Source organism: Toxotes jaculatrix, chromosome 22 (genome assembly GCF_017976425.1).
Source record: "Toxotes jaculatrix isolate fToxJac2 chromosome 22, fToxJac2.pri, whole genome shotgun sequence".
NCBI lineage: Eukaryota > Metazoa > Chordata > Actinopteri > Toxotidae > Toxotes > Toxotes jaculatrix.
The window spans coordinates 10025296-10037302 of NC_054415.1; positions in this window are offsets into that span (position 1 = coordinate 10025296).

The following is a 12007-nucleotide window of genomic DNA, read 5'->3' on the forward strand; positions in this document are numbered from 1 at the left end:
TTTTACTAGATATTTTATTAGAAACCTGCACAGTGCTTCTTGAGATTGAGAGGTAGATGAGTGAGGCAATTGCTGATGAAAAAAGACATGACATTTTATGGGATTTAATCTTTGATCTGGGGCTGAAACTGTGCTACTTGAGACTGGAGCGGGAATTAACATCTCACTTATGTATGTTTTAGCCTCATTCAGCATATGCAAATCACAAATGGTGTCACTTTTGAGCACTGGCCCATTTCCTGGCATATTCATTTGAGTGCCCCAGCAATTCTGTTTCTCTCCACGTCTGAGAGAAGATGACATGCAGAGGTGGTCGGCTTGAAAGCGGTTCATTCTGGCAGACAAGCTCTCACATTGAACTCTTTTTTTCCTCTGAGGTACCATCTCTCTTGAAAAACATCGAGAAACATATTGTTCATAATCAAAGCAATTAGAACGCTGTAGTATACTGTACCATCTGACTAGGACTGGATCTTTGTACTTGTTTAGATCATGGAATAAAGGAAAAAAAAGGATAATTTTTGTGAAGCTATTATAATGCTTTGCTGGAGATACTTTTCATTTAATGATCAGAAGACTTTTCTATTGGATTTTGGCTGGCAATGAGTAAAACAACCATCCCTAATTCCATGTCACTCTCCTTGTATCTCAGCGGATTTGAGCACACAATTTCTATTTTTTAATGGACTGCCAATGGGCTCTGAAAAAAAGCATCTCGCCCTAGCCCTCATTTGCTGTCTATAATTTGAGTAAATACCATCTGTTGACTGAGAAACATTGGCTTTTTTCTAAAAAGGGGGGAAAAAAGCTCATCTAATGTGAGCCTTTCTGCACTCTTAAGCATTTTCTATTTGTATAATGCACGCCAAACCTTAATTAAAGTGCAGGAAGGGTCTGTGCCGAGAAGCACACGAATATGGGAAGCGGCCTTGAATGGAAAGGAGTGGACGACTCAATCTTCTGACAAACTACTCAGGAAAAAGGAGGAATTAATTTCTGTCTTGGCATCACCCTGCTCTGCATATTTGTTTGATTGTGTGACCGCTTGAGAACGGAGCTGGAAATACCACTGGTTCAATCTGCTTTGTGTAATTCCTCCAGGGCATTCACTTTGTTTTGTGAAATGATATGATTATATATTACATATTTCATGGAGTTTTCTGGAGGAAGTTTTTGTTTTTTAGCTATCTGTCTGTAAATAAGTGTGTTTTTGCAAAAGAGTGAGTTAGTGACACTGTGACAGTGAGTGGAGTTTGTGGCTGCGGGTTTCTCATGCATTCATGTTTGTCCTCGCATGCAGGTCAATTCACTACCAGTGTGTCAGAACAGTCGGTGACGCCAAACTCCTCTATTCAGCTACAGAGTACATGGTTAACGGTCATCAAAGCACAGAGCTGCAGTAGTTTTCTCTCTAATGGCTCTGCAGCCTTATGGCTAATGTGCCACGGCAAATTGGTAATGGTCAAATGAAGGATAATGTGAGGATCGTTATGTGTCTACATTTGTAAGTGTTGCCTAAAATTTCACTACTTTTATCGTTTTTTTTTTTTTTTTTCCTTTTTTGTTGCTGTTAGAGTCAAATTATGTCCTGCTCTCTGTCCATTCATGATTCACTGTCTCGATTTTGAATAAATGCCTGTCATGTTCCAAAGCTGTTAGATATAATAACAGGCAATGCCATGTCAATAAAACATCTGGGACAATGTAAGCAAATCTTTCTGCAAACAAACTGGCTCTCTGAAAGGGATTTAAAATGTGGACAGATGCATGTACAGAATGAAATGAATCTGAAACAACATAAATTTAGCTGCTTCCCAGCTCATGTAAACAAAATCTGAATCTATATATGTGTAAAACACATACTTAATAAATGCATTATGTTGCCTGACAATATGTACCCAAGATAATGAAGAATAAGATGGCATTAGGGAAAGATGCTGGAGGAGAGAAGGTCCAATAAAACACACCATAATGATGATTTCTATTCCCAGGGGTGGGGGTTGTTGAGGGCGGCCCTGCGGAAAAAAAAATGTTGCTGCTGGATTTATTGTCAGACAAGCTATTATAGGCAGTGCAGGCCTCTGAATATCAATGATCAACGGGGTGCCTGATGAAAATTTGCAAGTGGACAAAGATTCCTCCATATAAGTCTCCAGTCTTCATGTCTTCACTTCCAACAACCCCGCCCCCCCCCCCCCCGAACTCCTTCAGCCCATCATGCAAATGCCTTATATAAAGAATATCCTTGCTTTAAATATTAACTGATTAAATTGCGGATGGAGCTTCAAAGGTTCCGTCCTGCATATTTTAACAGTATTTTTTTTCCTCTCCTGTAATGTGAGATTCAGTGGTTGGATCATTTCTCTAGAAATCTGCTAGAAGCTAATTTTTAGAAGGAGGACTTAGTTTAGTTAAGTCTTAGTTCTATCTTTGGCATCACACCTGTATTCACTTGAAGGTATTTATGTGCTGTGCCGAGGTTTTGCTCTTGTGTTCTGTACATTAAATGTCTGACTGAGTGTTTGTGTTGCTGTAGAATTAACAAGAATGCACCTTTTGTAGACAGCACTGTTTGGTTTAAAGGAGGGGGAGGAGTTTGACATTTTGTGAAGAGCACTCTGCTTTCTTACTAGTTTTAGACAATGTCTCACATGTTTATGTTTATTCCTTGGTGATTGCAACTGCACAGAGATGAAAAAACTGTTTTCCGCATTGTTTTATGTTTCCATATTTGTAGGTGTATTATGTACATTGCGCTGTGACTGTAGTGTACATAGAAATTTAAATGTCTTAGCATTGTGTTATGGCGCTCTGAATGGACGGCTTGAGCAGCAGAAACTGCCGCTGCAGTCTGTTTAGAGTCCAGGTCAGGATGTAATCTTACATAGGTTCTGTTTCTTTACTGGTAAATCCTCTTGGCTGCAGTGGGAGTCAAGAGTAAACATGTTCCCTTCGCTGCTAAGACTTAGGATGAGTGATGTGCCACGGATAGATCACGATTTGTGGGTTAGTACTTAAGCACATGTACACCAAAGTTGGAATATGCGAAGAGAGAGTACTGGTTGGGAGTAATCCTCCGACAAGGATTACCCATGTCTTTCATGGTAGATTAAAGGGTCCCATGATACCCTGCAGCGCCAACCGAGTCCTGATGTGGAATCAATGCTGTGGATGACAAATTATCAGTGTCACCATCTTTGTCATCATTTGTTATCGTTGTCTGCTTGATAATGAATGTGATTTGGGCAGCCTTTGTGCAGGCATTCTTCAATAGTCCAGATTTGGGGGAGGCTGACCAATCACAAGCCAAGTGGTCTCACACTGTCTGTGTGTTGAGATAATCATCTTATCCACCAGGCGCTACACACACACACATACACGTACACACATGCACCCAGAGTCTGAAATGAGGAGATGTGGATGACGTACCTCCAGTAGTCAGCAGAAAGGAAAAGAAATATTTGGGTCACATGAAAATTGAATAGAGTGTTGTGATGATTTTGGTTGCTGCTGCTGGTGAAACACTTCTCCACCAATGAGCAGGCTCGTCATTTCATTCCACTTTTGTTGTACTCAAATTAGACCAAGCTTGTAGGATAAAACTGACAAAACTAGCAGGCTTTTCCTAACAAACTAAAATATTCAGAAGCTGCTATCTGGCTTATAGGGGCTTTCAGAGAATTATGATTCACAGCAATGAGGCTGAGACTACCATATTCTCGTAGAGTTGCATTTGCAGAGGGCAATCTGTCATGATGAAAAGCCAAACATGTACATTAATATGGTGCCCATTTACATCACACAACCAAGTGCTTACATCTGCTTACAGTGGGGCACATCTGCCCCCAAAGGAGCAAAGAAAATAAATATTAAAGAGATAGAAGCTGAATTTGATTTAGAATGTTTAGACGCACTCAGAGATCTCTTTAAGGCTTGGATCCTTTACCCTTTTCAGCTTTTAATAATGTTGCTCTGAGGTTGGCATCCTTATTTATTTATCTAATTTTTGCGTCATGGCAATAGGGGAAAGTGTTTAGGGGTGTTTATACAGGCGATTTGTTCCCACTAATTCGGCATGTTTTGTGGTGAATCCAAGGGCTTTTGGAAAGGGTGTATGGGTGGGGGGGAGTTAATCCACTCGTTTTCTTGTGTTCCAGCCTGTTCAGCACATTCTCTCTCTCTCTCTCTCTCTCTCTCTCTCTCTCTCTCTCTCTCTCTCTCTCTCTCTCTCTTTCCATGTTTCTCTCTCTCCCTCCCTCCTTTATTTTTGGAAACATCTCATTCTCGTGAGTCAGGCCCGTCATGCTCACAAAGGCTCGGTCTAGCGAGCTCTCGCCGCCTCCTCCTCTCTGCCCGTGTCTCTGCTGTTTATGATATTAGAACAGATCAGAGAGACTGAACTCTTCATCTCTCTCAGACAAAGATAGAGAGGGAATTAGTGCTATGTGAATTTTTAATTCACCGTTATTTACATAGTTGACAGGTAATGGACGGGTGTGTTTGTGACCAGTGGTGTAATAACTGACTGAGAAGGGGCCTTGAGAAGGTGACAGGCAGCAATTTCTAAACTGAGATGGTGAATTTAAAACTCACTGTATTTATGCTCCATTTGTGGAGAGAAATCAGTGTGATGATGCAACCACATTTTTGGCATCCATCTTAATTTGTCGAGCAGCGTTGATAGCAGTGTTGATTGATGATACCTGACTTGACTAATAGTCGTGTCACCAGCACTTTTCCTGTCCATTTGTTGTTTTATCTGTATATATGTATCTATATTTTTTCTTTTCTTTTCCTATTCTTTTTGAACAGCAGTGGCTCCAAAGGGACAAGCTAATTACCGTGTTTGCAATTCAGTGTCACTTCTTTGAAGAGTTTTCCTGCAAATAAGGCAGATCACTTCCAGGAAAGTCTGCTAAATTAAGTTGCCTTGGAAACACTAAATTATACAACCAACACTTACATCATCCTACCGGCTGAGTCTGGGCTCTGAATACAGCATTAAATGGCTTGATGAGATAGACATTTTTGCTTGTTTTGTGTTTCGTATCATCTGCAGAAAGAATGTTTCTGTTATCAGTTAGCTGCGTGTGGGAATAGAATGATTCATCTTTTTCTGCTAATTATAGAGATAACCTGCTGTAACAAATCAAACATTTTCTGCACTGCACAAAAATAATAATAATATGGATGGACTTTTGTTGTGCTGGATAAGGATTTAATTTGGCTATGGGCAAGAGCTGCATGTTAAACCATCATTTGAATGTGTTCATTATTTGTCTTTTAGTTTGCCTCTGCAAGTTACATTTTGATCAACAGAATGAGCTCAGGTGAGCATCCATTCCCCTTGATACTCTCTATTTGAACTTTGTACAGATGCAAATCTGCAGGCAGCATCTCTAAATTATTCAGCAGTCTTAAAAACTGTGCTACTTCTTTTTTGTGGGAGGGGGACAGTTATTGCAATTACAAATCTCTAAAGTGATGCGTTGGTACAAAGAGGCCCAGCAGTTTGCTTAGAAAACCTCTCTTTCTACTGTAAACATGGTCACCACAGTGAAAAAGTAATTTTCTACCTTCTGTGTTCAAGGGATTCAATTTTCCTCTTGAAGAATTATATTTTCCACATAGATATAATGGCTTTCCTCTCAGATACTGATTACTCTGTTGGTATTTGCACAATTTATAGGCTTTCCATACTCCAGTTCACACAGTGCAAGCTCTATACATTAATGTAGCATGGTTTATTGTCACCTCTGATGTCATATGTCTTCAATTTGCATTATAAACTGACATTCATATATCTGATATCTAAGCTGGTAAAAACTGTGCATTGTACATGTTAATTGTAAATGAGGTGTGCCTGCTCACTGTGCACTGAACATACAGTGAAGCATTTTGCATTATTGTGTGGTGTTCGAAAAGCAAGGAAACAGTCTTGAAACAGAAAAGGGCCGTGAAGGGCCGCAAAGCTGCAGAAAAACCATCATCATTAGTCATCAACAACAGCACATGGCCCCTCAAAGCGCAGTGCTGTAAAAGTTTCCCTCCCTCGGTCCCAGGTCTTTGTGGGAAAAATGCTTTCAGACACTTCATATAATGCAACAGAAAACCTGCAACCCAAATAAATCACAGCAGTATTGGATCGTGCTTTGGTAGTTTACATGACATATGTGTAAACAGGAATTCAGGGTAATGTTAATATTCAGCTGATACTGATGACATTACAGTCTGCCTGTACAGCTCAGACACATGAAAATGTGTTACTCAGCAAAAAATTATATTGTTTGTATGTGACATTGTTCTACTTGTTATTCTACTTGTTATTCTACTTGCACTTCGTCAGCTTCTTTATTTTTCACAATTATGTCATTCTGTAATTGGATTATCTTGTAAATATGGCCCATAAAAAGATACAGAGAGTACAGTCCCTGCTCCCTATGCTTAAAGTTTAAAATCCCAGCCAGGCTATGAAAGCAGATGTGAGCTGTCATCTGTTCTGACCTATGCTGCCCCAGGATGAACATCCATTTATCAGCATGATTGTTAAGGTTTAAGTACAGTGGACTGCCAAGTCACCTCCCTTGTGATTTGTTTTATACCAAATCTATCATCCACTTGAATTTAAGTTATTTCCTTTGAGCCCCTCCCCATCCACATCCCTCCTAGAAACAGGAAAGAGGTTCTTTTTGGTTTCTTGACATAGGAAGTTAAACCTTGCATGTGTGTTTTTTCTTTTCCACAAAGACACAGAGCTGTGAACTATGAACACCGTGGGAGCTGAAGAAATGACCTCCTCTTAACTCTCCCTCATCGCCCCTTGAGTCTAGGATTAGTTCTTGGAAAATGTTACTTTACAATTTTGCCTCCAAGCTCAGGAGGGAAGCAGCTGAAAACAGCAAATGTTCAACTCTAGCTAAATCCTCTCCAGCCAGTCAGCCAGCTCCTCTCTCTCTTCATAGTCTTGTGTATCACAGCTCTGAACTTTGTGTGATATTTTATCAGTAACTCCTAAAAAGGGTTTTCTGGCCAGGGTTTTCTTCCCCACTCACCACATAAACAACTCTTCACTCATTACCACTGGAGTTAGCCGAGCAACCACTTAACATTGTGGGAATGCATCTTTAGACAATCAGATTGCTGGTCTGTAATTATGCATTATATAACCTGTGTTACAGAACCATGCACGCATGGCCAGGTTAGGCATGAACAAAAGCACATTATTGTGCTGCTGATACAGTACTAGAAACAGAATACTGGCATAGACTGCAACCCCCTGACCTCGGATAATAAACTTGAATATAAAATGGATGGATGGGTGGATATGCTTGACCACTGCAGAAGTCTTTTGTTATCTTTTTATTCCAGGAAGAACAAAATAAACACACGGCTCAATTACTAACAGATCAGGTCAAATCAGGCTTGCACTGTGATTTCACACAGTCCTGCTGTTGCTCAGCGACTGATACAGAGTCTGATATTATGTGTTCCATTTGGTAAATGGTTGAATTAGCATTTTAACATGTAGGGTGTTTATTTAATCTAGTACTTCGCTCTTCTCATAGGGAGATGCAGTAATGGTTGTTATTATAAAACACGGCCAGAGTTGAGGGAAAAAAAGTATCACTGTCTGAGGTGTAAGGTCAGCAGTTTCATCTGTGTATCACAATCAGTTTTTATTTGTATTTATTAACAACAGTGCTGTTGGTTTCCATGTTTATTCAGCTAGACAGTAACTAAACCCAACTTGACATCTAATGTAGGGAAAGTCAGAATCTTCAAAATTAAATGAATAAAAACAGAACTACGAAATAAATATTGTTATATAACTATATAAGGAAATTATTAAATAAATATGAAGTTACACCACGACAGCTGATATAAACATGACCAGTATATGCTATTTCACTACTAAATGTCAGTTAACTGGAGAGCAGACAAGACTTGCACCCACCCGAACTATGCTAAAAATGACAATAAATCCATGCAGGTAAACTGAAAATATTCAGGCTTCTTTTTGGCTGCCAACCTGCCATTTTTCCAGTGAGAACACACTAAATTTAATTTCATCCAGAACACAGTGCCAGCCCATAATAGAGTCATAATGTCAGGGAGGCTGGAGTCTGGACAATGAATAAGTGTCAGCCTCTTTAGATCTCTCCTTACTTTAAAATGGTGCATTAACAACTTGAGTCCATAAATTTTACATTATGGATCACAGGAAATTTTGCCAGTCTTAGGCAACAGAGACTCTTCAGTAGGATCAAAGCAGAACTATGACGTCTTCAAGCTCTGGATAAATGGCCCAAGCACATTTATACTCCTCCACATATTTCTAGCCATTAAAACTGTCTTTGGTCTGCTTTATCTTTATTTGTGCTCTTATATCTCTTTAGCCCCACTGGAAATGACCACTGAAGAAACAGGATTTGTTTTCTATCTCTATATCTAAAACTAAATTTAATGATTAAATTAATCTCTATTTGTCAGTTTAAGGACATGTAGAAGCTTTCAGTGGTCAGAACTGGAGTCTTTCAAAAATCGAGTGCAGTTTCATTTCTTCCAAGAGCCCCCTTTCCTGGCTCTCCCCCTAGCCTGTTAACTAAGCCATCTCCATGGCTATAAAGCAGTGCAGCAGCCTCTCTTCATCTCCAGGGTCAGGAGCTCTCCCTGGCTAAATTACATCAGAAATTCTGAATACTCACTCCAATTACTTCCATGAACACTAGGTCACATCAATGCTAGAAGCAAAAAAAAAAAAAAACACCCATGTGCCATTAATTTGGATGAAACTAAAAGGGGGAGATCAGTGACAGCTGAAGATTGTTCTTTGTGTGGATACATAAAAAGAACATGGAGATGCTTTCTTGGTGTTTTCTCTGGTTTTACATCATATTCCTCTATACATCTGAGGCTTTAGCAATATGTTGTGTAGTGTGCTGCTATGTTGCAGAGCCTAATGATGGAAATGTTAGCGCTTCGGTTCATCTGTCTTTCCAAAGCTTTGGTCAAGAGAAAGATGTTTCCTCACTAACTGGCAAGATGGAATTGGCTTGGTGTGGCTTTTGGTTGCTATAGCAACAGCACCCACTGTTCGCTGCTGAACTAGAAAGACACGGCAAATGGCAAAGTGTTGGCCAAAAGAACCTTGTGGCACACATTAGCTTTAAAATTGGCAAAAATATGAGCATTGTGTTGATTCCCTCTAATTCTTTCATACAGTGGGTATACTGATATCAGCCTTTGGGGGTTACTAGCAGGGCTTTACAATATGGTCTTGTTTATTCACTGAGAAGTAGGAAACAGCTGTATGCCAGCTAATATTTGTACAACAGGGAAACAACAACACATGATGATGAGTGAAAATTTGCCAAAATGAAGACAGCATGAAAGTTTTATGTATGAGATTAGTTGGGAAAACATTACATAAAATACTGGAGAGAATGTAATGTTAATATAATCAGCTCCATCAGCAGCTTCCTCTGCAGCTGAGGGCTATGGTGTATCACTGATATGATTACCCACTCATCCAAAGCTCTGATCTCATTGTTCCCTGACATGGAGGTGACTGGATAGTACATGCATAATAATGCAGGAGTGTCCTGCAGACAAAGCTTTCATGGTTGCAGTGGAAATATGACCATGATAAACATCTGATTCTTGTGTATTAATTCATTTTTTTTTCATATTGTTGTCACCGGATCTAAAAAGATAACAACTGACTGGTTGGAGTGAAGAAGCAGGCCTGTTAAATCCCTTAACAACTAATATTCACTTGAGCAACACACCAGGATTTTTCTTGTCCACATGGGACCTGTTTTTAAGCTAACAGCTTCAAACAGGGGAATGATGGTCTTGGCTCTTGTTGTTGCTAAGCAACAATTGAAAACCAGTTTGAATCGTGCCATCTTTTTGCTGAAATTTGAAATATTTTTATCTTCAAAGCACCACACACTGTTGGAAATGCACGACAGCACGTCCCTCCCATTGCAAACACGAGATAAAGAGGTCAGTGTGGTAAAGACAGGTTCCTCATTGATGTGTAACCTAACTGTCCCAGCGGTGTTGCACAGTGACTAATAAAAGATGGCTGCAGCTCAACTGGGAACCTTCCAGATTTAAATATGTATTAGCATGGCCTATGGCATTGCTGGAACTAAGCTTGTCCTTGGTAAAGCAGCCTGAAATGAAGGCACCGGAACACTTATTGGTACAATAACAATGTCACTTCATGGTTCTTTGTGTACCCATTGTTAATATAACAGGCCAAAAATTTGAAAACATTGCCCATTTTTGTCTGAGATGAGATTGCAGAAACATTTGTGGGGGAAAAAAGGAGGATTTTTGAAGAAATCAAGGAAAAATTATGGACTCTGACCTAAATTTCAACCCGGGTTGCTGTGTCCTGCATCTTCTACATAGCAGTTGAAAGGAGTAAAGGTCCACAAGAAAATACCCAAATGCAAACTACGAAACCTAGCTGTCACACTCAGTGGCAAAAGTGGCAGTAATAGTGATGGGTTTTTCACAGCAGAATTGCATTTCTTCACCATTGTTGTCACTAAAATGAAACCTTGTGGGAAAGGTTTCAGACAGCTAAACAGCTGCTTTACACAGCAGGTCTTGGGACCTGTGGCAGCACTGCTTCATCTAGACAGACAAGTGAAGAAAAAGGTAATAGCATGAGTCGCTCTAGTTTAATTAAAGGAGCGCTGCATAGAAATGGATCATTATAATGGTGGTTCTGCGTAATAACTTTTAACTTTTCATTTTCTTTTCATTATCAGCTGTAGTATTGGTTTAAACTGGACCCTTTTGGGTTCAGCCACATAGTAAAGCCAGGTCCCAGTAGTGTTTCTACAATGTTGTTGGTGAGTAAGAGTAGGAAAGTGCATAGCATTGTGGTTTACTGTGTATTGTGGACTGGCTTCATAGATATTGAACCCAAGGCTAAAAGGGGGGAAATTCTTCCCTTGGTGGTTTACACTTGCTCGCTTCTGTTTGGTATTTCACTGTGGACACTGAAGTGGTTCAATGAGGATTCAGTACTGTCAGTTAATTGTATGCTCTCTGACTGTAAGCCGTCCTTACTCAAACCCACTGAGTAAACGCTGAAAATAAAACCCATGCATAATTGACTCATCTGGACTGAAATACACTACAAATTCAGTAAAAAAAAAAATCATCCAAGGTACTGTGAATGCAATCACAGAGCATGAACAAAGGGAGATGTCATGTTGAATTACGAAGCGATAAGTCTGGCTAACAAAAACATGATGTGGAGCAGAGCTGAGTTATGTTTGTGACAATTCTGTCTCAGGACAGGGTAATTAAAGGAAGGAGAAAAGTGTAAATATGTGATTCTCAAAAGCCTCGGGGATGGTATTCTATTTCTTTGCTGGTGGGGTTTTCATTAAAAGAGCGGGGTTGATACTCAAACAGGCAGCAGCTGATAATGCGTATTGGCACACTGGCACACAATGGCTTTGAAAATGAAACTGTCAGGCTGAGGTAGTGTGTCGATCAGCGGGAGAGAGCTTGAGTATTTCTGACTAGTCTCATCTGGTTTCTCTCCCTTTCTATCTTTCTCTCTTCCACCCTCCCCTGCCTCCCCCCCCTTCCTCAGAAAGACATATTCTCATCTGCAGTCTCACTGCATTGTGTTTTGCAAACTGTAAGCTGAGGCTGCCTGAGTGCCTCCGTGGACTTTTCTCTTTTGACTTGGCCTCTCTCTCCCTTTTCTTGCTATGCTGCTGCTCCAGTGTCAGACCAGGTCCAGAAGCTGACCTGTACTTCATTAGCACAATTTCATAGACTTCCATGGTCTTTTAATGCTTTGTGGCACATGCAAGTATAGCTTCTTGTGATCCTGCTGTATTCTGGTATATGTCGCTAGTGTCTTATCAGTGTGGTTGTCTATAATGTTCACTTGGCCTTTTGGTGTTTAGATATTTGACTTCAGAACTGACCTTTTGCCAAACCCCACCTCCCTTAATTACTAGTGCTA